General features: G+C 46.8%; 1 protein-coding gene across 7 annotated transcripts in view; it reads left to right on the top strand.

Annotated features, from left to right (window-relative positions):
• Nucleotides 1-12,571: 12,571 nt before the first annotated feature.
• ACSL4 (acyl-CoA synthetase long chain family member 4) overlaps nucleotides 12,572-25,938 on the top strand; it is a 58,067-nt gene continuing 44,700 nt past the window's right edge. For 2 of the 7 annotated variants that reach the window (XM_075940937.2, XM_089781846.1), the window contains exon 1: nucleotides 12,573-12,753. The gene's annotated coding sequence lies outside the window, so the exon portion shown is untranslated. Of the gene's footprint in view, nucleotides 12,754-12,811; nucleotides 13,145-25,938 lie in introns of those variants that run through there. The other 5 variants (XM_075940931.2, XM_075940935.2, XM_075940932.2 and 2 more) reach the window with 5 other exon arrangements.

Here is a 25,938-nt window from a genome sequence, read left to right as displayed (position 1 = left end):
TCGAATTAAGGGGCTACACACCCCTTAATTCGAACTAGTAAGTTTGAACTAGGCTTAGTCCTCATAGAATGAGGTTTACCTAGTTCGAACTAAGCGCTCCGCTAGTTTGAATTAAGTTCGAACTAGCGGAGCGCTTGTTTAGCGCATATCAAAGTTAATTCGACATACCCCCTGCTATTTATTTGCACCCTGCACCTCTTACTTCATTCATCTGAAGAAGTGGGTTGTGCCCACAAAAGCTCATGATACCATCTATATTTTTGTTAGTCTCTAAGGTGCTGCAGAACTATTTGTTGTTTTTTATTTTTTTTCAGTTACAGACTAACACGGCTGCCCCTCTGAGACTTTTAGGAGGCGTTCTTGATCAAACAGGCAGACAAACTCTCTAAAATATATATTAGGTGCCATAGCAAGTTTACTTTCATGCCTAGCTATTCTTAAACTTAAACTAGGCTAATGATACATTCTGCACACAATGTGCCGTAGAGTGCCTTATGCAAGCCTTTTTTGATGACCCTAGTTATTAGACAATAAACAAAACAAAGAGGATTGCAACAAAGTCTAGCAAAATGAAAGCAGTAAAGCCAATGTGTAAAATTTCATACAACAGAAGCGAAAACTACATGAAACTAATCACTTGGCCATACCTCCATTCAGGAAGGAAACACATAGTCAAACCTCAGAGAAGGGGAACAAAAAATGTTCTCTTCCCCTATCAGTAGATTGGAGGTTAGAAGGAAGACTGACTGACCACATAGCCTTCTCCGGAGTCACCCTGATCTTGCGCCACCTCTTCTACACTTAAACTGCAGACTCCACAGTCCCACATTTAATGTGGGCATGTCTGCAAATTTTGGGGGTGAATCACAGGGAGAGTAGCAGTTCTGGTTCTCAGACTGCTGCATGAATAATCTCATTGGCTCTCATCAGTGTTTATTATGAGGCACATTACTCTTATTTCAGATTAAAAAACACACAGCCCTTTGTTGCATCTTATATAGGGGTGGGCAATAATTTTTTTGGGGGGAGGAGAGCACGCCAAGATTTTGGAAGTGGTCAAGAGCTGCACATTTCTCTGGAGGGGTGAGGGGTCTAGGGTGGAGACTGGGTGCAGAAGGGCACACGGGATAAGGGACTAGGGTGCAGGAGATGGTTGAGGTCTGAGAGGGAGTTTGGGTGAAGGATGCAGTTAAAACCTGGGTCAGGGGATTGGGGTGTAGGATCAGGGAGGAAATATAGGTGCAGGAGAGGATTCTGGCCTGGGGGAGGGGCTCTAGGAGGAGGTGCAAAGTCTGGGAGGGAATTGTGACCTAGAAGAAGGGAAAAAGGGTTGAAGACTGCAGGGTTTGGATGGTGACCTGATGCAGGAGATTGGGGGTTCAGGGTCTGAGAGGGTGTTTCAGTGCAGGAGAGGATTCTGCCCTTGGGGAGGAGTGTAAAAAGGGGTACAGGATCTGGGAGGGGGTTATGACCTGGAGAAGGGCGGTGCAGAGGGTTTGGATGGTCACCTGGGGAAGTATGTTAGGATGCAGGAGGGGCAGGGGTGCGAGAGGCAGGCTCTGCCTGGGAGGCGCTTACCTAAGCCAGCAGCCCTGCAGTATCCCCAAGGCACGCTGGGCTCCCTGTCTGCTGTAGCCCCAGATCACTTTAAACTGCAGGCTTGTTCCCTCCATGTTGCTCTCAGCCCTCAGATGGGGAAGAGGCTTGTGCTGCCCCCATCCACCAGGCCAATCTTTCAGCTCCTATTGGCTGGGATGGTGAGTCACATGTGGACGTCCTGTCACCAGAGGGCAGGGGCGAGCCACTCGCAGAACTCCATAAAGGTGTCCTTCTGCACGCGGAAGTTCTAGAGCCACTGCTGTTATCCCACCATAGCTGTTGGAACTGGTGTTCCAGCGCCAGAAGCGGCAGTGCACAGTGTGCTGGTGAGGATGAAGGAGACTGTGGGGTAGGAGGAGCGCCCAGGCCGGAGTGAGGAGGTGCCCCAATCTGAGCTGGCCATCTTGGTCCTGCAGTGCATCAGGGTGGTCTGCATTAACAGCACAAGGAGTTGTAGCAGGAGGTCTAAGATCCTGACACTGCTGTGCAGCAGATCCGGCTCCATGGTAGGAGTGCTATGGCATTTGCAAGGGCAACCAGAGCACACAGTGTGGTGTCTGCTGTTCCTCAGGGAGGTAGGCAATGGAGAAAATGTTACTTACCTTTGTAACAGTTGTTCTTCGAGATGTGATGCTCATGTACATTCCATGTAGGTGTGTGCATGCTGTGTGCATGCATTGTTGGAAGTTTTTCCCTTAGCAGCACCCATTGGGCCAGCAGGGGAATCCTCTGGAGTGGTGCCACTATATTGGCTAATATATATCCCTGCTGGCCCTCCACTCTCTCGGTTCCTTCTTACTAGACTACTCCAAAGAAGGGTGAGGGGCGGGATTTGGAATGTACACGAGCAATACATTTTTAAGAACAACAGTTACAAAGGTAAGTAACCATTTTTTCTTCTTCGAGTGATTGGTCATGTCCATTCCATGAGAGACGGGGTTGGAGTTCTAACCTTCAACTGAGAGAAGGATTGCCCTACCAAGGGCTGTGTCCTCCCTAGTGTGATGAGCCAGAGCGTATTGGTTAGCAAAAGTTTGAACTGAAGACCATGTGGCAGCCCTACAGATGTCCAAAACAGGGACCTAGGCCACAAATGCTGTGGAGGAAGTCTGTGCCCTAGTGGAGTGGGCCGCGAGAGGAGGGGCTGGTAATCCAGCCAGACTATAGCACTCCTTAATGTAGGAGATTATCCATGAATTGATTCTCTGAGAGGAGACCAGCTGCCCCTTGAGCATTTCTGCTATTTCCACAAACAGCTGAGGGAAGTTACGAAAGGGCTTTGTTCTGTCTAAATAAAAAGCATATACTCTCCTGACATCTAAAGTGTGTAAAACTGTTCTTTGCCCGAGATGTGGGACGTGGGATAAAAAAACTCCTGGGAGACATGAAACTGAGACACCATCTTCGGCAGGAAGGTGGGATGGGGGCATAGCCTAATTTATCCTTGAAAAAGACTGAATAAGGGGAGTCAGAAGTAAGAGCCCTTAGCTCTAACACCTGGGTGGCTGACATGACGGATAGAAAAAATGACAACTTTCAGGAGAGGTGGAGCAATGAAGAGGAAGCTAAAGGTTCAAAGGGTAGACCCATAAGCCAGTCCAGGACCAGGTTAAGATCCCACTGAGGGACAGGTTGGCAAACATTCAGGTAAAGTCTGTCCACTTCCTTCAGAAATTGATGGACAATGGGATGCGCAAAAAGTGTCGTGCCCCAGGAGCCTGGGTGGAAGACAGAAATAGCTGTCAGGTGAACCCTGGTCAATAAGGAGGATAATCCCTGAACTCTGAGCTTGAGGAGATAGTCCAGTACAAGTGGAACTTGGGTGCCCATAGGAGAAACCCCCTTCTGAGTAACCCAGATAGAAAAACGCTTCCATTTAGCCAGATAGATTGCTCTAGTGGAAGGTATCCTACTCCCAAGTAGGACCTCCTGCACCTGTTCTGAACACTGCAGCTCTGCCGCTGTCAACCATGGAGCTTGCAGGCCATTAAATGTAGGGACTGCAGGTACAGGTGGTGAAGCCTGCTGAAGTCCTGCATTATGAGGTTTGGAAACAGCTGAAGGGCGATCGTTATCTCAGATGAGAGGCTTAGCAGGGTCATGAACTATATCCGCCCTGATACACAGCTCTCAGAGATGAGGGGAACATGCCCCACCCTGTCTGTTTATATAGGACACCAATAATGTGTTGTCAGACAGGATGAGAATTGTCCTGCCCTGAGTTGGAGAAGGAAGGTCTGGCATTCAAGGTGGCCCACCTACAGTTCCCTGACATTTATATGCAAGGAGAGTTTGTCCTGAATCCACATATCTTGCGTCCGCACATCGCCAGCATGATCCCCTGATCCGATGTTGGAGGTGTCCGTCACCAGCTGCAGGGTCAGGAAGGGTGTGGAACTCTTGTGCAGACCATCTCCTCCTGGGTCCACCAGTCCAGGGATCTGAGGATGGGGGGGAGGTGGGAAGAGGGGGACTGTCACCATCCTGTCACAGGGGTGGAAAGATGGTTTGTGGACTTCTGCCAGCCACAACTGCAGTGGGCGCATGTCAAGCTTGGTATTGTCAAAGCAAATGCTTCACTCAGTTTACGCGGCTAAACAGACAGTTTTATTGGTCAATAAAAGCAAAGTGAGCTAAACGTGGTCTCAGCAAAGCCGGGCCCAGTAAGGCTGCTTAATACAATCAATCCTAGTATTTTATACCCTTAACCAAACAAGTCTGACGTCAGGGCAAGAAATCAAAGAGAACTTCAAAGAGGAATTATTATTAGCATAGAAAGAAACAGGTTAAAAGGGAGTTTGAGCTTCAGCTCAAAATAGTTCATTAACACATTCCAACAGCACATCCCTCTGGTCTCTCCCCACCTCGGTGAAGGCCAGTTCACTCCCTCGTGCAGACACAAGAAACTGAAATGGCTTTTGTTATACAGAATCGCTTCTAGCTAAATATGAAATAGCTTCTACAGTATGTTGCATCACATATGTGCAGGTGGCCATCGACTCTTGGAGGCACATGACAGCCTTCTTGATAACCAGAAAGCAGGACCTCAGAAGGGAGGCCATGGCTGCTTGTGTAGTCCAGGTGAGCTCCCACAAACTCTGTGACCTGAGTAGGGACCAGGGTAGACTTGGTCACATTCAGGAGGTGGCCCAGGTCCACGAAAAGGGCCCGAACCATAGCAAGTGGTCCCGACCTACGATGAAATGCAGGAACCTCCTGTGGTGAGGGGAAATAGAAATATGAAATAAGTGTCCTTTAAATCGAGGGCAGAGTACCAGTCTCTGGGATTGAGGGAGGGAATGATTGATGCCAGCATCAACATCTTGAATTTGGCCTTGGTGATGAAGGCGTTTAAGTCTCTGGATGGTTTGGAACCCCCCCTTTGCCTTGGGGACAAGGAAGTACCAGGAGTAGAAAACCCTGCCAACAAACTCTGAGGGGACCACCTCCGCTGCCCCTAGGCTTAGAAATTGTTGCACTTCCTCCCGCAGGAGATGCTCGTGAGAGGGGTCCCTGAAGAGGGACGGGGAAGGAGAGTGGGGGGAGGGCGAGACGAATGGGATAGCATAGCCCTTCCCTACCATCTTGAGGACCCACTGGTCCGAGGTGATGGAAGCCCATGTGTGGTAGAAAGGGAATAGGTGGTCCAGGAAAGGGAGTGGCGAGACTGGTAATACTGCTCTACAGCCAAAATGCTTCTGAAATAAATGTAGTCAAACGTTACTAATTCTGGGTCACTGAGAACGAAAATGATTGGCTCTAGTTTTCAAGATATGCTATTGGGTCAGTATATATGACCCTTGACTTGCGAATGGCGGAGGATAAGTGAGTTATAAAGGGAAGGGATCTCAATTAAAACCAGAAATGACTAAAATACATCTTTGACTGGATCTATGAATAAATCTATGACTGGGTTTGGACAGTACTTGCTTTTTAGGCAAAACAATGAATGATGCAATCTGAAGCTGATATTGCATCATACATGATATGAATTGCATCATGTTATTTTTAGAAGTCATGGATGATGCAATCATAACAAAGCTTACATCACTCTGCTGAACAAATTGCCCTATATCAGCTCTAGAAATCATACAGTGTCGTGCTCTCTTATTTGTCAGTGTTTGATTTTGCAAAGGGACACATTTCTGTTTAGCCAAAGTGAGCAGAGATGTCTTGTACTTGTGTGAACAATGCAGATAACTTCTGCTATGTTTGTGGTGAAGTGACTTGCATCACAAAAGCACAGTATAACCACTATAGTTAAGAAAGCCTATCACCTTTATTTTGGCTGCAAAATTGGAGATCAGGACAAGAGGTGGGCCCCACACATATGCTGCAACACTTGTGCAACAAATCTTTGCAAAAAGAATTTTGTCAAGGCCATGGACAAAACACAAGCAGCTTTCAAGTACCTCTGTGGAAAATTTCCAAGGTTAAGTGAAGCTAAGATAAAGGAAGGTGTCTTTGTTGGTCCTCAGATTTGTGAACTTCTTCGAGATGATGCATTTGACCATGCACTGCGTGGCAAGGAAAAGACGGCATGGAAAGCCTTCCAGTTAGTCGCAATAAACTTTCTCGGAAACAAGAAGGCAGACAACTACAGGTTGTTGGTGGAAAACCTCCTCAAGGCATACAAAAGCCTTGGTTACAACATGTCACTAAAGATACATTTTTTGCACTCTCATCTAGATTTTTTTCCACCGAACTGCAGAGCAGTGAGCGACGAGCATGGCGAGCAATTTCACCAGGACATTGCAACAATGGAGAAACGCTATCAGGGTGAATGGAGCCCATCAATGCTTGCAGACTATTGCTGGACAGTGACAAGAGATGCTCCATTTAACGAATACAAGAGACAAGCCAAGAAGTGCCGAGTAGACCCTGAATAGGACTAAACTATGTACATAATAGTTTTTTGCCTTTTTTTTCATAATAAATTTTATTTATATAACCCTTTTGCTGATTTTTAAAGTGTTACATAAACAGGACAGGTGAAATATTATCATGTAAAGCAACCATAATCACATGAAAAGACCTAGGTTTACAATTTAAGATTAAAACTCTACTATCTACACAATATACATAGATGTAAAATGTAAAAACTTAAATATCTTGGAAACAATAGCCAATCAGTTATTTTAATTGTCATATTTGAATTCAGCACATCAAAATACATAATAAATAGCACATTTTATCTCTGAAGCACACGACTTCTAAAAAATTGTAGATCAGTGTAATCTGGCCCTGGGTGCACCCTCAGAATCCTTGATGAGAGTCCTGGGTTTTGTTGGTGGGGCCCAACCTTTGGTCAAATGAGGGGCAGGAGTAGCATCTGTTGTTCTTGCTGTTTCCATTCCTGCCCCTGTGCTGAGAGAATTCCAGGTGTGTGCCCGACAGGGAAGGACAGGGGGCATTTCTCCTCAAAAGGGAACACCTCTGGGGGCCAAGGGTATGGATCCACAGGGATTTAAGAGTAGCCTGCGTATCCTTCATGACCATGACGACCATTCTGCTCTGAGAACAGGTTTGGCCCTTCAAATGGCAGGCCCTGAATAGTGATCTGGAATCCTGGGGACACTCCAGACCCCTGAAGCCATGAGCTGTGGTGAAGCACTAGGCCAGTGGCCATGGTACGTGCAGCTGCATCTGCTGCATCTAGGGCAGCTTGCAAGGCCTCATGGGAGACCACCTTACTGTCTTTGGAGAGGGACCTAAACTTGGGACAGGAGTCCTGGAGGAGAAGCTCAGTGAACTTATCCATAGCAGCCCAGGTATTATAAAGCATAGTGGCTCAGCCAAACCTGCTGGTTTGCTATGCATAGCTGCAGCCCTCCCAAGACATAGGCCTTCCTACCCAGAAGGTCCATCTTTTTTGCATTTCTGTTCTTAAGGGTAGGCCCGGGCTGCCCCTGCTTCTTGCTCTGATTGACTGCTTGGACCACCAAGGATCCTGGAATGGGTGGGATAATAGATTTTCATTCCCCTCTTGGGGAATTATTTCATGCCACTCCACTTTCTTATCTGTTGGCGGAATGGAGGCAGAGGTCTGCCACAGTGCTTTTGTGATCTTAGTCACAGTTTTATTGAGGGGCAGAGCCACGCTGGTAGGGGTATCGGCTTGAAGGATGTCAACTGTGGGGTCCGAGACATCCGACACCCACTCCAGCTGTACCCCAGACTCTGGGCCAGCCTGTGGAAGAGTTCCTGATGTGCCCTCGAGTCCATGGATGGTATCGACGGGAGAGCTGTTCTGAGAATCTCCTCTGGGGATGATGATGAAAAGCCCTTCAGAGGGATATCCTCTTGTTCATGGGTCTGAGAAGTCACCTGGGAAACCACAGAGGAAACCACCGTCGAGGCCTGGGTTGCAGGCAGGACACTGATCCCAGAGGCCCTGGGGAGTGGGCCAAGGGGGTGGTTGAGGGAGGGGCCCTATGGCCTGACTAGACTGATTCTTGTCTAGAATCTTGTCAGCACCCTGTAACTGGTTGTAGGCACAGGAGGTCCAAAAAGGCCACTGAACAAGGTACTTGCCACTGTGAAGGCCACAACTGCTGAACTGGCTGGACAGGTCTGGGCTGAGGTGGCCTGGTCTGCTGCTGAGGCTGCACAGATGGGCTCCGGTGCTGGTAGTAGGATCGATGGTGGGACCTGGATCTGGAAGCCCATGACAAGAAGACTGACTTGGCCTCTGAGTCGGTGGAGTATTTGGAAACCAACCAAGCTGGTGCCACAGTGATGACAGCCAGCGACCTACGTCTGGGGGCATGTCTAGCCATAGGCTCAGGCTTCCTGTGGTGCTGAGGAGGGGGCAGGCGCATAGGGAGCCCCAAAAGCTGGCCCAATGGCAATGACAGTGCTGCACACTCTGCCAGAATTGACGGTGATATCATGAAGGTCCCTGGTGCTGGTATCTCCAAAGTGTGCACAGGGGTCTGTCCTGGTGCCCCCGGAGCTGGTGTCGGGGCTGGGACTTCGGTTGGCACCGGGTATGGTGCCAGGACCACTGGCTGGGATGGTGCTAGAGTAGAGGTTGAGGGCATCAGGGAAGATCTGTGATGTCCCCTCAGGGCTGATGCCAGAGCACTTGGGGATGAAGCCACAGTCCTGCGCCACCAAGAGTCCCTCTCTTTCCGTGAGGTCAGCGCCTGGGTCAGGGACGAAGTCAGCTCGATTAGGCCTCTCGCAGCTTCAATGGTTCTGGGAAGTCTTCCGCTGGGCTGACGTCCCAGCGCAGGTTGGAATGAAGTCTGGAAAGAAGGTCCGGATGCCAAGCCCACTGTGGCCCCGTACCCTTCCTGAGGGTGCACTGTGGGCATGTGCTGCGATGGAGACTGGCCCCTGCTTGGCCTCTATTTCTACTGTGGCACCAGGGATTGAGAATGGTGCTGGCACTGTCTCGGTGTCGGGGAGTCCCTGGAGTGGCCGGGTGCTTCACACACTGAGGCTGGTGCACTCTGTGTGGTTGGTGCGGAGTCCAAGGCCAGTGGCGGATGGAAAGCCGCCTCCATAAGCAATATTTTAAGGTGAGTCTCACGCTCCCACTTGGTTTGCGGCTTGAACCCTCTGCAAATCTTGCAGGACTCCAAAAGATGGCCCACCCCCAAGAACTTTAGGCAGGCTTCATGGGGATCTCCACAGGGCATAGGCTTTGAGCACTTGACACAGGGCTTGAAGCCTTAGGGTCCAGGCGTACCCTGCCACAGGTGCTGGGAGCGCAAAGTGAGTCCCTGACCCAGAACGAATCACTTAACACTAAGAACTATTTATAGAAAATAATGAACGATTAACAGCAACTCTAACTAAACTAAGGCAACCACTAAGTAAGAACTGCTAGGGAGGGCTTCCAGAGCAAGAGCAGAGCACGTTCCATTGACCATCATGGGCGGTAAGAAGGGGTGGGGGGCCAGTAGGGGTATATATTAGCTGATATAGTGGTGGAGGCTTCCCTGCTGGCCCAACAGGTACTGCTAAGGGAAAAACTTCTGTCGATGCACGCATGCAGTGTGCACACACCTACATGGAATGGACATGAGCAATCACTCAAATAATAAGAGTCTGAGACATGGCTGTAGAGGGGAGCCCCTTTAAGCACAAGCCTCAGATAGCCTCAGGAAGCAGCTACAGGAAGTGACTGAGTTGAGTGCTCTGAGTTGAGTGTTTCCGGGGGGCCTTAAATGCCATTCAGGCTCCAAAGAATGTGGGCACGCTCTTTCAATATAGATCTGTGCTATTTCAATGGGGATTTGTAGTGGGGACATGTCATTTCAAAATAGTTATTTTTATTATGTCGAAATAACTTATTTCAAAATAATCTTGTATTGTAGACATAGCCTAGAATAAGCTAATGAAATAAATAATATTTAAATAGATCTTAATCTGTATGTCTAAGTTGATTCTGCCTTCTAGATCTCCTAATGCCTCTCCCTTTTCTGTTCTTAGATCGTAAGCTCTCTGGAATAGGAAAACTTTATAGCGAGGCTACTCAACTTTGGAAGCCGCAGGAGCCACAATGATACTCACAGCACATGCCGAGGGTCGCAACTTAAGTGTGGTTGCACATACATGCAAAAATATATGCAAATATATGCAAATAGCTTCTTTCTCACTGACTGGCATGAAAAAAAAGATTAAGCCTTAAGCCACGGCACCAGACCCAAACATGGCCAGTTAGTACCTCTCAGGCTCTCCCCACAAGGCTAAATAGCTAGCACTTCCCACAATGCACTGGCACTCCCAGCACCTCCTCCCTGGGGGCCAGAAATGCCAACACGATGTACCCATTTGTTCCAGCCAGCCCGTCCACCTGCGTCTTTAATTGCTCACCCCGCCTTGCCATTGTGGAGCATGTTCCCAGTGGAGGCCATGTTCAAGGGATCCCACCTGCAAGCTGTGTGTTGAGCCCTGCATAAACCCAAACCAGACTGCAGGCTGCAAACAAATGGGCTGTGGGCCTCATGCAGCCCATGGGCCATGTGTTGAGTAGCCCTGCTTTAGAGTAATGTCTTGGTTGGTGTAACAGATTGTGACGGCGCGTTGGGGGTCCCCCGTCTCCTACACCCCAAAATGGCACAAACAGACTCCACCAGCCAGTGGAATTGAGGGTGGTTTATTGCTCCTCCAGGATACAGCATAGCACAGATGTAATCTGGTTACAGGAACTGGGGCTAAGAGGCCTCAGTGCTCCCCTTGAGATGGGGGGTTCCCAGCCCCCTCCCCAGCTCCTTCTCCCCTGCTTTCCAGACAGGAACTAACTAATTGCAGCCAGGGCAGCATTCCACCTTCCTTTGTTCCTCTCCATGGGGGGTGTCTGGTTCAACAAGTTTGGCATTACCTTTGCATAGTGAGGTTTTCCCTGCTGGGTCTTGCTCCATACAGCAGGGGTCACCACAGCCCAGCAAGTACCCCCACTACGTCACACAGATATGACAATTTCTTGCAATATCCTTGAAAAATGTCTTGCTGAATTAAGTTTAAGTATTTAAGTGTCTTTGGAACCCATCACACTAGTTTATGTATTTTTGTCTGCCAGGATTGTATATAACCTCTCTAGAAGGGAAACAGGATATTAATCTTGCGAATACTGTATTTATGAATTTCAAAGAACTATATCAAACAATGTATCATGCAAGAATGGACTTTCGGAATAAACAGTGTCAAGTGTTCACCTGGGCAATCTCTAGTGAGAGGTGAGTGCAAATTCCCCTCTTGCTTCTGCAAAACACAGTTTATTGAAGCTTTGTCCAGAAGAGAGCACCATTATATGCTGATTACCAGTTTTTAGTCTGAAGGTTAGAGGCCTAAGGTGTACAAAGGAAATACTAACCTATTCCAACAGAACATGCCATGAACTTGTAACACCTTGAAAAACTCAGTTCTGGAGTTTGGAGGACTGACACCTACCAAAACCCTAGGATATGTCTACACTAGCACTTTTGTTGGTAAAACATTTGTTGGCCAGAAGCGTGAAAAGACCAACAAAAGATTCACCAACAAAAGTAGCAGTGTGGACAGCATTGTGTTGGTTGGTTAGTGTGCATGTAGGTTATTTTAACGTTTTATTACATTTTCTCTGTTTTCATCTTAAACAAATGTGCTTCTTAGAAATAGCTGTGTGGTAACTTGTAACTGCTACCATTTATAGTTTTTCATAGACTTTGGGCAAAAAGTAAAGCACAGATGCTGACCCGTTTGGGCAGTCTGGCTTGCTGGAGATATCACAATATAGGCAGGGAACTGTGCTGTCTGGAGAAAACCTGGTCACGAGTGGGGAGATGTAGATCTCTGCCCAAGAGAGATGATGGCCTAAAAGTGGGTGCCATGGAGGGGGAAATAGGTACAGTTGCTCTGAAATGTAACAGATGGCATTTAACAAATAATTAAATATGAAGCCCCCAAAGGCTGGAGTTTAATAAATAAAGCAGTCCTGTATGATCTCAAAACAGCTTTTGCAGCTACTCATGTCATGTGTCCCCTCAGTTGGGGGTAGGGTCACTGTCATATTTTGGGGGACTACCTGGGCAAGTTTGAAAGCAATAAAAATGAGACCTGCCTAAGTCACTCTCCCATGGAGTCTTTTACATTCACTTGCTTGTTACTTCCCACACATCTCTAATTACTCTCCCATGCATTCCTCTGCTCCTTCCTGTCCTGTTTAGGTCTCATTAATGCTTCTTCCTCCTCATTCCTGCTTTCTCCACTCCATTCCCTGCATTACCAAACTCACCCCTTCTCCTTTCTCACCACCTACTCTCCCCTACACTGCACCCCCGCTCCTTCCTCCCTCTGTTCCCCCCATGCCTCATCCCCTGCTCCTTCCTCCCTCTGCTCCCCCCCCACCTCATCCCCTCTGCTCCTCCCTCTGCTCCCCCCCCACCTCATCCCCTCTGCTCCTCCCTCTGCTCCACCCGCTCCCCACACGCTTCCCTCTCCCTGCTCCTTCCTTTCCCCCTCCCCCCCCCCCCCGCTTCCCCCCAGCCCACACCCGCTCTGGTCCGGCGATGGCGTCAGCGGAGCCGACAGGGGGGATTGGCCGGCGGGGCACGCGCCCCTCCTCCCGCTCTCCCTGAGTTCTCAGCCATTTTAAACAGCGGAAGGAGGCAGCAGCCGGGTTCGCTGCAGCCGGAGTCTGGAATCTGCGCGCGCCACGAGCGGGTGAGTGCGCCCCTCCTCCCCGCGCCAACGGCCGTTCGCGCGCCGCCGGGTGCTTGCTGCGCTTGTGGCCCGGGGCTGAGGGGGTCGCTGCGCCCACGCTGCCCGGGAAGCTCGGCGGGTGGGGGATTCGCCGGCTGCCCATGGGGCGGGGAGGTGACGCTGAGGCTGGCCCCAGGCTGCGGCCTGTCAGCGACAGCGCCTTCCTGGGCGGGCTGCCCCGGGGAGGCGTCGCGTGGGCGCTGCCCGCCCTGCGGGCTACCGGCCGGCGTAGACAGGTCGCGGCGGTGATGGGGAACTGAGGACAGCGTAGCCCGCGCAGGCCCCTGGGGAGCCGCCCGCCTTTCCAGCGTCTCCCCTCCCCCGCTGCCTGCTCCCGGTGGCTGCACACACGGTAACATCTCTGGGGCGCGGGCTGGGTCTGACTCCGCTTCCTGCCGCGTGCCCTGAGCAATAATCTCCCCACTTGCACGTGCCCTCAGGGGTGCGGAATGCCCAGCAGGTGTCTGGAGTGTGGCACTTGCCCCCGGCAGTGTCTCCTCAGCCCTCTGTTTCCTGCCTCGGTACAGAGCAAGTTGCCGTGGTTGTCCTGCATCAGAAACGTCTCCCGCCCCCCCCCCCCCTCATTCACAGCTGTTCTCGCAGGGCTGGATGCAAAGCAGATGGCCCTTTGTGGCCTCGGCAGTCATCCTTCCTCTTACACACGCCCCCTTTCTGGATGCAGAGAAGAAGGTTGGGCTCAGGAAGTGGCCTGATGCTGATGTAGCACACACGGGAGGGGGGGGGGGGGGAGGAAAATGTGATTCATTGCTTAGCATCATCCAAGGCTGCATATCTTCTGTTGCACGTCATGACAAGATCATATACTAAATGCAGAACAAGAAAGTGGCGATTCCTTTTTGAAATACAAGCTGAACTTGATAGAATTGTAAAAATTTTGCTGTGTAGTTTTTGGCGGTTGCCTTTTAAGCCGATTTAAAAGCATACAGGTGTACTTAGTGCATCTGAGGTAATGGCACTAAATGTGGCAATTTGGGAGCACTAGGAATTAATTTTTCTGGATAATTTATGAAGTCCAAGTTCTGTAGTAATTCTGTTTACCAGTTGTTGATCTGAGGAAAAGAACATACTGTAACTGTGATGGAAATAATTGTTCTCTTTTTCTGATTGTCATCTTACTTATTGGCTGTGTCTACACTGGCATGAATTTCCGGAAATGCTTAAAACGGAATACTATTCCGTTTTCAGTTATTCCGGAAAAGGAGCGTCTACATTGGCAGGCTGCTTTTCCTGAAAAGCCCTTTTTCCGGAAAAGCGTCTGTGGCCAATGTAGACGCGCTTTTCCGGAAAAGAACCCCAATCGCCATTTTCGCGATCGGGGCTTTTTTCCGGAAAAGACTACTGGGCTGTCTACACTGGCCCTTTTCCGGAACAGTGTTCCGGAATAAGGACTTATGCCCGAGCGGGAGCAGAATAGTTTTTCCGGAATAGTGGCTGATTTTGTACAGTAGAGCATCGTTGCTTTTCCGGAAATTCAAGGGCCAGTGTAGACAGCTCGCAGCTTATTCCGGAAAAGCGGCTGATTTTCCGGAATAAGTGGCCCAGTGTAGACACAGTCATTAAGTCTTCAAACAAAAACCTTTGCATAAAGGTTAATAGCATGAAAGATTTGGTCCAAGTTGAGAAACAACACAAATCAAGTGAATTGGCTGTCATAGTCACTGAAGAATTTTTTTTAATTGTCTGATTAAAACCTTCTATGTTGTTGCTACCATCTTAGGTTATTAAAACTGAAATATTAATCTAATTTACTTTTGGTCATTAATATTGTTTCTTACATTTTCAGCATTGCCTATCCCAACTACTCAAAAATCTGGAGTCAGGCCACAATAATCATGGGATTGTCTTAAAAATCATGAGATTTTTTTTAAATTTATTTTTTAGTATTAATATTTTTCTTCTGATCTGGGGATGTTTTAACGTTCATGTCAAGCTTTTCTCTACAATCACAATGCTTAGACTCTTTCTTTTAATAAAACAAAACCAGATTCTCATGTAATCTAAACAAGCAAACCCTACCTACTATGGTACTTATTTAAATCAGTAGTTGGCAACACTGCATTTCACCCTCACTTTGTCTAAAACTAGAGAGAGAATTCTTTAATCACCTCTAAAAGGCTTTATTCAACACAAATATTCAGATGTTTCTGAATGTATTTATAGTAAGTTAGAAATATCCTACCGTGCTAGTTTAAAATTGAGTTAACGTTTGAACAAAGTGTTAAACAGGACTATGAGCCTGAGCCAAACAATTGAATTATATATATTTTACATATGTTGCTGGTTAATATTAGTGGCATTTTGGCAATTTAGGAGGAAAGTAACATTTTTTCATGGATGACTCAGATAAATTAAAAAAAAAAGAAAAGCTAATAATTATTGAGGGTACAGCAGAGCTGAAATGAATACATGAATAAGTTTCCATTGCATGTTTGGTTGTTTATTCAGTCATTTATCTTGAGGTCTATCTTTTGAGGATAGCTAGGAGGAAAGGAAGTTTGAGTGGGAGAGTCTTTTTTTCCAGAAGGATGCAGGATGTACAGTCACTTTATAGTGCTTTTTTATTTTGGTAATAGAAATGTAGCTGTGTTAGTCTAGTCTAGCTGAAACAAAACACAGGACTATGTAGCACTTTAAAGACTAACAAGATGGTTTATTAGGTGATGAGCTTTCGTGGGACATGGGGGGGAAACTATCACCCCAGTTATCACCTCTAATATCACTAGCTCACAGACATTTACCTCCCCTCTTAACCCCCCTCTGTTCTGAAATTTGATTTGTCCTTTTCATATATGTTCCCTTTTTTTTTTTTTTTTTTTTTTTTTTTTTTAATTGTATCCCTTTGGTATATATGGTCATGCCAATTTTCTTCCACAATTTGATCTGAGGAAGTGGATCTGACCCATGAAAGCTCATCACCTAATAAACCATCTTGTTCGTCTTTAAAGTGCTACGTAGTCCTGTTTTTTGTTTTTATTTTGGTTAATTCATGCACTTGGCTGACATTACACCATCTCAGGGATAAGCAATCACAAATAGTGTGTGGGATGCATGAGTAGTCCTCCTTCACCTCAGTGGGCCACAGCAGCCTGCGGCCAACTGGGGTTCTACCTCTGGATCCCTGGCCCATCTCCCTCTCTCGTAGCAGGGCAGGAGGTTGTTACTACCTGAATGGAGAAAGAGTGGGATTCCCATAGAGAAATAAATGCCTCCTGAAATCCCACACCCCCCAGTCTGACCTTGCATCTCACTCTCATGTCTCTCATATCACACTGCCCTCCAATAGTAATAGGGTCCCTGGGGAGGTACCATGGTGAGCTGCGCTCAGGGAGAGGGACAGGGCTGCAAGGGGGTCTGGAAAGAGGGGCGTATCAAAGGATGAATGCGGAAGTGCCTATCGACTAGTTGATGGAAATTCCATTGACTACTCGACTATTCAGTTAACCGCAATTTAACATCCCTATTTTAATGAGCAATGACAGTCTAATAAACTACTAAAATGCATATCAACAGAAGACCATTATATTCAGTCGCCGTTGTGGAACATGTTCCCAGTAGAGGCCATGTTCAAAGGATCCCACCTGTGGGCTGAGTGTTGAGCCCCGCATAAACCCAGACCTCACTGTGGGCCACAAACAAACGGGCCACTTGTTGAATAGCCCTGATCTAAAACAAGATTTGCTGTCCCTCTGTAGTCTGAAGCCATCAATGAGTAAAATCGTAAATATTACAGGTTGAACCTCCCAAATCCAGGACTCTCTGGTCCGGCAACATCCGTAGTCCAGCAGTGTCAGAGATGTTGCTGGACCAAAGAGCCCTGGAGCAACACAGGGGCTGAGGAGCCCTGGCTGGGCCAGGCAGCACCTGGGAAGCCACTGTCTAGACCTGGAACCCTCAACATTAATGGGGCCAGGTGGCGGCTGGGAAGCTCCTGGTGTTAACAGGGCCATGTGGCCAGGGAGTCCCTGGGTGCAGCTGGGCTGCCTGCTGCTGGGTGGCTGTGGCCAGGAACCCCAGGAAACTCAAGGCTTGCCAGAGCAGACTGCTGCACTGTTGGCAATGGCCTGTCCGGAGCAGTCCACTGTGCTATGGATGGGGGGGCCCCTCCTGCCCGGCCAACCTGCCATGCCAGGGGTGAGGGGCCACTCCAGCCCAGCTGGGTTCAAGTGGCCCCTTTCCTGACTCTCTTTAAGAAGTTAACTGGTTAAACATAACATTTAACCGTTTAACTGATTAAATGGATTTTTATATCCTTAATGTCATATACAGAGAGCCAGTGTAATTTTACACCGAATGCCATTGCTTTCTGTGAAAGGAAAACTAACGAGGCATATTGTTAGCTAAATTGATATAGTTGCACTGACTTCTATAGAGGACTTTTGAAATGAGGATCTGTCCCTTCGAGCATATTTGTTGCTCTTTTTTTTGTTAGTATGGAAGAAAAAGAAATCCACTGCTTGCATTCTTGATCTGTCAGTAGAGCAGGTATGTGGGGTTTGAAAATACAGAGCAAAAAAACCTATATTTTACAAGTAAACAAGTGCTGAGTACTAATTGTTTTGAGCAGTATTTCATTTTGCCAAAGAAGGATGGAGACTGATCTTAGATATAAGACTTCTAAACCAGTGTTTCTCAACCAGTGGTATGAGTACCCTTAGTGGTACTTGAGAGAAGTCTGGGGGGTACATCAACACAACTGACATTTGGAGAAAACTGAATTTTTAAGTTTTGCAGTGCTCTATTATTTTTGTACTTTTTAACCAAAAATTTCATCACCCGTCCGGCTATGATTAAGTTGTTTAAACAAATGTGTTGCAATGGTAGAACAAAATTTGGTGTGTCTAAAAACTGCAGATATTGAGGGTACATATGTATTTTAAAAGGGGTACTTTATTTAAAAAAAATGGTTGAGAAACATTGTTCTAAACAACTTTGTAAAGTTTCTAAAATTCAGAGCGATGACTCGGCTATAATTCCTTTACTAGAGGAAAGAGGATTGATTTTCAACCATTCATCTGCAGAATGCCCAGTTGCATATAACAACATTCATCACACAGAAAATATCTAAGATTTGCTATAAGTGAGTATAATTTCCTATAGTGAGTGCTTTCCATCAACCTTTCTTTGGCCCCGGGGATGGTCTCAAAAGTCCTGGCAGTAGCAATGCTTACCTCAACAAGAAGCAATCTTAGTTTTTCCAAATATTGACATCTGGCTACTCAAGGGACATTCTTATGAAGCAGTGCTAGCTTCCATCCAGATGGCCCTTGCTCTGTTCCTGGAGTTACCTCAGAAGTTGAATGTAAGAAAGTCCACATTAACTCCTGTACAGAAGATACAGTTTAGAGAGACTCACTGACAGACAGATCTCACCTTCTCTTATATTGGTAAGCTTGTCAGGTCTGGTATGGGCAATTCAGGGAAGCCCTCAAACTACAATAAGGAACTGTCTTCATGTCCTGGGTAATGGGGCAGCTTGCACTGTTGCGACTGATCACACAAGGTTATGTCTTTATAAGCCAACCTTGGAAGCAGCAATGGCCTATTTTCTAGTCAGGCACCTTGGATAGACACAGGACTACTCTACAAGTGAGAAACTTCTCAGGCATTGCCTACGCTTTAAAGTTTAAAACATTGTTGTGGTAGTGCTCCACTGCAGCAGTGTGGTCACGGCGAGAGAGCTCTTCCAGGGCTTTTGATAGCTATTCTACTCGTGGAGATAAGTTAAGAGCAGGGCTTCTAGAGTTTTAGCACTATCCACAGTGTCAATTTAGAGCACCATAATTTGCTGCACTTGATGTTTTTTCACTCCCCTCAGTGAGAAAGTTACAGTACAGTAACTTGCAGTATAGACAAACCCTTAGGCTGGACATAGGATCATCTCAACTTCTGTATAGGTGTTTACTTCTGTCTTCCATGCCCATCAGTGACTTTATCACCAGATTTATTGCTGATGGAAAGCTGAGGCACCTCAATACCTTCACAACTCAGGGCAGATGGACTACTCAGGAAATCAGTTTCCACATCAATTTGTTGGAATTCAGGGCTGTTGGTTTGCTCCAAATTATGGGTAGGAAACGAAGGCATGCATACCTAAGTGGGATCACGATGGACAAAGTATCTTGCATGTTCTGTGTTAACAAGCAGGGATAAGCAAGATCTCTCTGTGCACCAAAGCCATGAAACTGGAATTGCTGCATAATAGGGATGTAAAATCCTGTTTAATCAGCTATTCGGTTTAATCAGCTAGCCAGTTAAATGTTAAACTTAAACAGGGAGTGGGTAGGGGATAGCCCCCCGCCAGTGCGTTGGCCGGACTGGAGCACCCATTGCCTGTGGTGTGGCACAGCGGGCTGTTTCAGCTGGACCAGGCTGACAGGTGTGATGCTTACCAGTTTACCATGCACATCCCTGTTGCATAACTCATCATATCCAAACTTCAGCAGCCCTACCTTTCCAGGTATTTAAAAGAACATCACAGCAGATATCCCCAGAAGATAGTTTTCACAGGATTACAAAATTGGAGCTAGATGACAGTTTTCCATGGTATATTACTAGAATGGGAACAGTCTGAGATGGATCTTTTTGTCACCTCCAGAAACTTTTCCTGCTCAAGAGGGAGTCTGGACCACTGCTCTTTAGAGATACATTTCTTCCATCTTGGAAGAAGAGTCTGTTCCTTGTGTTTCATCTAATGCCACTGTTAAGTGTGAGGAACAAGATCAGAGAAAATAGAGCCAGAGTTATCCTTATAGCACCAACTTCATTGAGACAAGCTTGGTACCCTTTCCTGCTTCACATGTGTGTCCAAACATCATTGAACTTCTGACCATTCTTCATCTTCTGTCACTGTCAGAAGATGTGGATCATGTGCATCACCCCATCTTAGCTGTACTCTACCCTGATTTGATGGCTCCTGTGACTAAATCGTCTTGTTCCATGGAAATACAACAACTCCATCAACTAAATAGTAGAAAGAAATCGACCTGCACTACTTATCTGCAGAAATGAAAGAGATTCTTCCATTGGCGATGTCATTCCTGCTAGGGATGTAACTGGTTAACTGGCAGCTGGCCAGAGCAACCCTCCTGCCCACAGAGGGCCAAACTGCAGTAGCCCCCTATTCTAAGGATGTTAAAGACTAGTTTACTATCCGATAAGCATTTGCTTATCGGATAGTAATGTCGACTAGTCAATTCCACCTCCCCCTCCCTCCCCTCCCTTGCTGCCTCTATGGGGCTCAGCTGGGGACTCCCAACTGATCTCGGGCTCCCTGTGGCATTTCCCCAGGACCCGGGATCAGCTAACCTTAAGCTGACCTCAGGTTCCAGGGAAGTGCTGTGTGGAACCCGGGCTCGCCTGGACACTCAAAGGAGCAGGGGAGCCCATAGCATGGAGCCTGGGGTCAGTTGGGGACTGTAAGTTCCCCACTGACCCTGGTCTCCATGGCTTTGACAGGCACAAGAGCCCCCACTGGGGATGCTTGTGCATTTCAAAGCAGGCACTTACATGCAGCCTGGAGTCAGTGGGACTTCCCGCTGGCCCTGGACTGTATGCTGAGTCCCACATTCCTCCTTTGAAATGTACAAGAGCCCTTGCTGGGGCTCTTGTACATTTCAAAGGAGGAATACTGAAGAGCTTATTGACTAGTTGACGGAAATTCCATCCACTAGTCAGTTAACTGCATTTTAACTTCTGACCATTCTTCATCTTCTGTCACTGTCTCAAGATGTGGCTCACGTGCATCACCCCATCTTAGCTGTACTCTACCCTGATGTCATGCCTCCTTGATGGCTCCTGTGACTAAATTGTCTTGTTCTATGGAAATACAACTGCATCAACTAAATAGTAGAAAGAAATCAACCTACACTAATTATCTGCAGAAATGAGAGATTCTTCCATGGTGATGTCATTACCCTATTTGCTGCAAGCTGTCTGGAATCTAATTAACCAGTTAGATGATTACAATAATATTGTTTAACTGGTTAACATTTTGAGGGGTATTTACATCCCTAGTTGCTGCCTCTTTCCTTCCTGCTTCAGTGCCATTTTTTCATCCTGTACTATCTGTTGATTCTCAGGAAATTAGGATTATCATTTAATTCAATTAAGATCTGTTTGCTTGCAATAACAGTTTTTTATTCTCTGGGAGAAGGAGTCTCTGTATGTGCTTGTCTAGTTCAGGGGTTTCTCAAACTTCATCGTACTGTAACCCCTTTCTGACAAATTATTAAATGACCAGAACGGGGGGACTGAGCACAGCTGCTCCAGGTGGCAGGGTCAAACCCTGAGCCCTACTGTTTCAGGCAGGGGAGCCAAAGCCTATGGGTTTCAGCCCCAGGCAAAGGGGCCTGAAACGTGACCCTTGCCACCCTGGGCTAAAGCCCTGAGGCTTTGGCTTTGGTGCCAGGTGTTGGGGCTATGGTTTTGGGGTCCTGACCCACAGTTTGAGAACTACTGGTCTAGGTGTATTAAGGGTTTAGGGAATCTCTGTCTGCAGATTAGAAATCCTACCTTAACTTGTTGTTCAGTTATTTTATGAGATCTGTTCTATTGCATTTATCTGCAAAGATAGCCTTTTTAGTAGCCCTCATGTGAGCCTATAGGGAGCCTTGATGGAAAGTCCCTCTTTTACAGATTTCTTTCCTGGGGCAGTGGCTGCTCCAGACAGTTGGGGTCCACTGTGCTGCAAGTGGAGGGTTGCTCCAGTGTTGCCAGGCTACCAGCCAACCAATAAGCATCACCCAGTAAGGCGTTTGTATGTCCACACCCTAAATTCTTAATTAAATTTATGTAGGAGTTCCACCTTAATCCATTCATGTACCAGTGGTTTTCCCACATAGTTCTCTACAGAAGTGGTTGGGATCTACTGGTAGATATTGGAGCCTGACAGGTGATCCTAGTGGGTTTGGCCAACAAGCTATCAAGTGCAGTACTTCAGCTGCATCCCCACCAGACTGCTGCACATTTCCTGTCCTTTGCCTTGGAGCTGTTCCCTCAGGAGCCTCTGCTTTCTATGCAGAGAAGAGAAAGGAGGGGGTGCTGATGTCAGGGTGCCCCCTCTCCCATCCTGTAGCCTATCTCCACAGAGCAAAGAGGGGATACAGCAGGACTTGGGATGGAGTTTGCTGGCTGCTTTTGGGAGTGGTGCAAGGCTAGGACAGGGGTGAGCCTACCTTAGCCCCACTGCACCATCACCCAAGAGCCACCTGAGGTAATCAGTGCCCAGCTGATGCCCACGTCCTGAAACTCTACCCAAGTCATGAACCCCTTTCTTGCATTCCAAGTCCCTGCCCTAGCCCTGAGCAGCCCTGCATCCAAATGCCCCCCCAGAGCCTGAACCCCAACTACCTAGCTCAGCTCAGAGCCCCTCTCACATTCCATATCGTTTAATCCAAGACCTGAGCCTGCACCCCAACCTTCTGCCCCAGACTAGTGAAAATGGGGGGGAGGGAGGGAGGATAGAGTGAGCAGGGGTGGGGCCTCTGAGAAGCAGCACAAAGGAGGCATAAGAAGGGTATTTGGGTTTGAGGTAGATCTTGGATTGCACTTACATTCAAAAAGTGATCTTGTGCTTCAAAAGGTTAGCGACCACTTCTCTACACTACAGGAATCCTGTTTTCTACCCTGGATGGTAGAACGGCATTGGCCTTTTCCTTTATATATAGGACTAAGCAGTTTAGGAAATCACCTAGGCTCTCTTTTTTTGGGTGGAGTGGGGGTTGGTTGGTTTTTTTTTTTTTTTTTTTTTAAATATGGTTAGATCCATGAATCCTCAGTTTCTATTCAGAAACAGATTTGGTTCCTGGGAGCAATCAGTCTGTCATTTTATATATCACTTTTAAAATATGCTTCTTACAGTCATATGCATAACAAGCTCTGCTATGCCTTAGTCCTCTGCCTTCTTTGATGCTATACTGACTATCTTTATCCTCTTTACTATTAAACTGAGGCTACGTCTACATTGGCATGAACTTGCGCAAATACTCTTTAACGCAAGGGTTCTTGCGTTAAAGTATTTGCGCGAGAGAGCGTCTACACTGGCATGTGCTTTTGCACAAGAGCATCCGTGCCAGTGTAGATGCTCTCTTGCGCAAGAAAGCGCCGATGGCCATTTTAGCCATCGGGCTTTCTTGCACAAGAAATTCATGTTGCCTGTCTACACTGGCCTCTCGCGCAAGAACAGTTGCGCAAGAGGGTTTTTTCCTGAGCGGGAGCATCATAGTTCTTGCGCAAGAAGCACTGATTTCACTCATTAGAATGTCAGTGTTCTTGCGGAAGAACTCCCCGCCAGGGTAGACAGGCAGCATATTTTTGCGCAAAAGCACCTGCTTTTGCGCAAAATCATGCTAATGTAGCTACAGCCTGAATGTATTTCTCAGGTAAATTATATATACTCTTAATTCCAGTAACTGCCACAACATTTATACATTGCAATTCCAAAGTTCTGGCTGTACCCTGTGGATTCTGTGCTCCTTAGGCGGCTACTATATGCCTCAGAGGCTCGCTATGACCCTATGTACTGCCTTTTGTGTTTTTCTAGAGTTAAAGCTTATTGAGCCATTTTCATCATTGGCAAAGTCAATAAACAGGGAGGGGGAGATCCCTCCATAATCCTGGACCTTCCTTTCCCCAAAACTAGTTCTTTCTGTGGTGTAAGGAGGAACCCAGGCCTGCCTTCTGCTTTGGGTTCTGGCCCAGGCATCCCAGGTTTTCACTGTAGCCCCAAAAGAGCCGTTTTCCCTGGGCCACTTCCCCAAATGCTCCCCTGTTGCCTTTTCTCTGGTACTTGACTGAATCTTTCCCTTTCCGCACAAAACACACTTCCTTATCTCAGTCCATCCCTCGTCTTCCTATCCCTTACTTGGTGGAAACTTTTATAGCAGCTTCCCTAACTTTAATTGGCTACAGGTGTCTCATTAGCCTGCTTCTTCAGGCCAGCTGTTAATTAGCCTCTGCCTGCCTTAATTATGGGGCAGCACAGACTGGGAGTTTATTCAGGGAATGGAAAATTGTTTATCCAGTACCCTGCATACCTGCCTTCCATTAGAGTGTAACAGCCAGCTAGTCTGGGTCTGTCACAATGTTTTTGTTTGAATCCAGAAAGAACTCTCTCATTTCCATTGTAAATGGGTTAGATGTGTTTATTTCACAGTCATGCAAATTGTATTTTGCATTTTTAAGATGTATGGTGCTTAGTATGGGCATGGGTTAGAGTTTTTTGTTATATTTTATTTTTAAACAACTCTGTCAATAATGTGGGCATTGTACAGACCTATTTACATAGGGAAGAGAAACAGCTGGAAGATGGAACTAAGCTTGTTCAAATTTGTATTTATAGCAGACATACACCAAATGGAAGTAAGAGGCACGATTGTACAAGCAGGTTGTTCCTCTGCTTTTTTCTGAGTATCAGGAAAACATCCATATTCTCTTTCCTTGAATATGAGGCTTATGTCTAAGTCAGAGAAGAGAAACTGTATAACAGTTTCAATCTTGGATTCTTAATACTTCTAAACTTCCTCATCTGGGCCAGTGTTTCTGAATCTTTTTTTATGAAGTACCCCTTTTTTTTAAAAAAAAAAGTACCTCCAGTATCTACAGTTTTCAAACACAATTTTTTTCGACCATTGCAACACATTTATTTAAACAACTTAATCATAGCTGGGGAGGTGATGAAATTTTGTGGTGTAAAAAGTGCAAAAACAATGAAGTGCGATGAAACAAAAATTTAGTTTTAAAGTTTTATCCAAAATTCAGTTGTGTTGATCTACCCCCAGACTTCTCTCAAGTATCCCAAGAGTAGTCGTACCACTGGTTGAGAAACACTGATCTGGGCCATAACTATAGTTCTGTGTAGACTCACTCATGTTGTTTGATGTGCTTTTACAGTTTTACTGTGGTTGACCAGTTTTGTTAGTTTCCTTTTATGAAGTGAGACGTAATGGAGAAGTATGAAGAAGCAGAAAGTTTTAGTCCAAAGAGTTAAGGATTGGAATTTTTTGGTGGTGAATGTACTAGGGAATGTAAGTGAGTAGTTGAGTTGACTACTTGCTCGTTCTCCCCCCCCCCCTCGGTGCCACTGTATTTGAGGCAGCAACTGTGGGGGTGGGGAGGGCAGGAGCCAGTGCTGGGGGGAGCTGACTTAAAAGCTGGTTTCCCCCCAGCACCATCTCCACAGTGCTGCCTATTACCCCCCCTCTTTTCCCTGGGGAGGAGGCTGCCACAAAGCAGCCTGTTCCTGTGGTGGGCCTAGGCTTGCCACAGGCAGAGGCTGCTTTGGCAGCAGGCCCCTATCCATGGAGGGTGCTGGTGGACAGGGGCTGCTGGACCCAGCATGAGCCCTGAGCAAGCCCAGCTCAGTCCCAGCTCACGCCAGCTCTGGGAACTACCCCCACTCTGGCTTTGCATTTTAAATGTAGTAAGAGCAGGGCTGCCTGCGGGCCCAGCTCCTGCTATATTTAAACTGCAGAGCTGCAGCGGCAGTAGCTCCTAGGCCTGGCACGAGTCAGGACTCAGCAAGCCTTCCCTAATTGACTCATCATGCCTCTTAACATTCTTGGAATGAACCCAGAAGCACAACCAAACACTGAGACTGGTGAATTGTTTGGTGCAAAATATAATTACATGTGCAAAAGGATCACAAACAGATATGGGATTATTTCAGTAACAAAACAAAAGACACCTGTGATTTGTGTTCACTTTTTAATCTTGTTACAAATTAGGGATGTCGAAGTGTAAACACATAAATGGTTAACTGATGAGCCAGGGCATTTTAACACTGATTTTAACATCCCCATTACTACAAATGCTGTAGTAATGAAATAATTTTATATGTAATCCTTTCTGTGTGGTCAAAGGCCTTCCCCAGTTCTAAGTTTGCAAATAAAATTATAGCAAGATCACAAGCTCACCTAGGGATTTGCAGTCTTCCCCTCCTCTTCCCTGACACAGCCAGCTCTATAACCTTCATTTCTAACTAAGCTTTAAAGGAGTGCCTTTTTATGAGTAGAGCTCCTTAAAAGAAACTTAACAGTAATTAAAACTTCTCTGCAGCAAAAAATCCTTTTCTTCCCCAAGTGAAAAGAGCTTCCAAAATAAACAAGCCCAATAATGTCTGCTACCTCT

The sequence above is a fragment of the Pelodiscus sinensis genome, chromosome 13 (assembly GCF_052426305.1).
Source record: "Pelodiscus sinensis isolate ZL-2025 chromosome 13, ASM5242630v1, whole genome shotgun sequence".
NCBI lineage: Eukaryota > Metazoa > Chordata > Testudines > Trionychidae > Pelodiscus > Pelodiscus sinensis.
The sequence above is the reverse complement of the archived record's forward strand: the minus strand, read 5'-3'. Positions and strand labels throughout refer to the sequence as shown.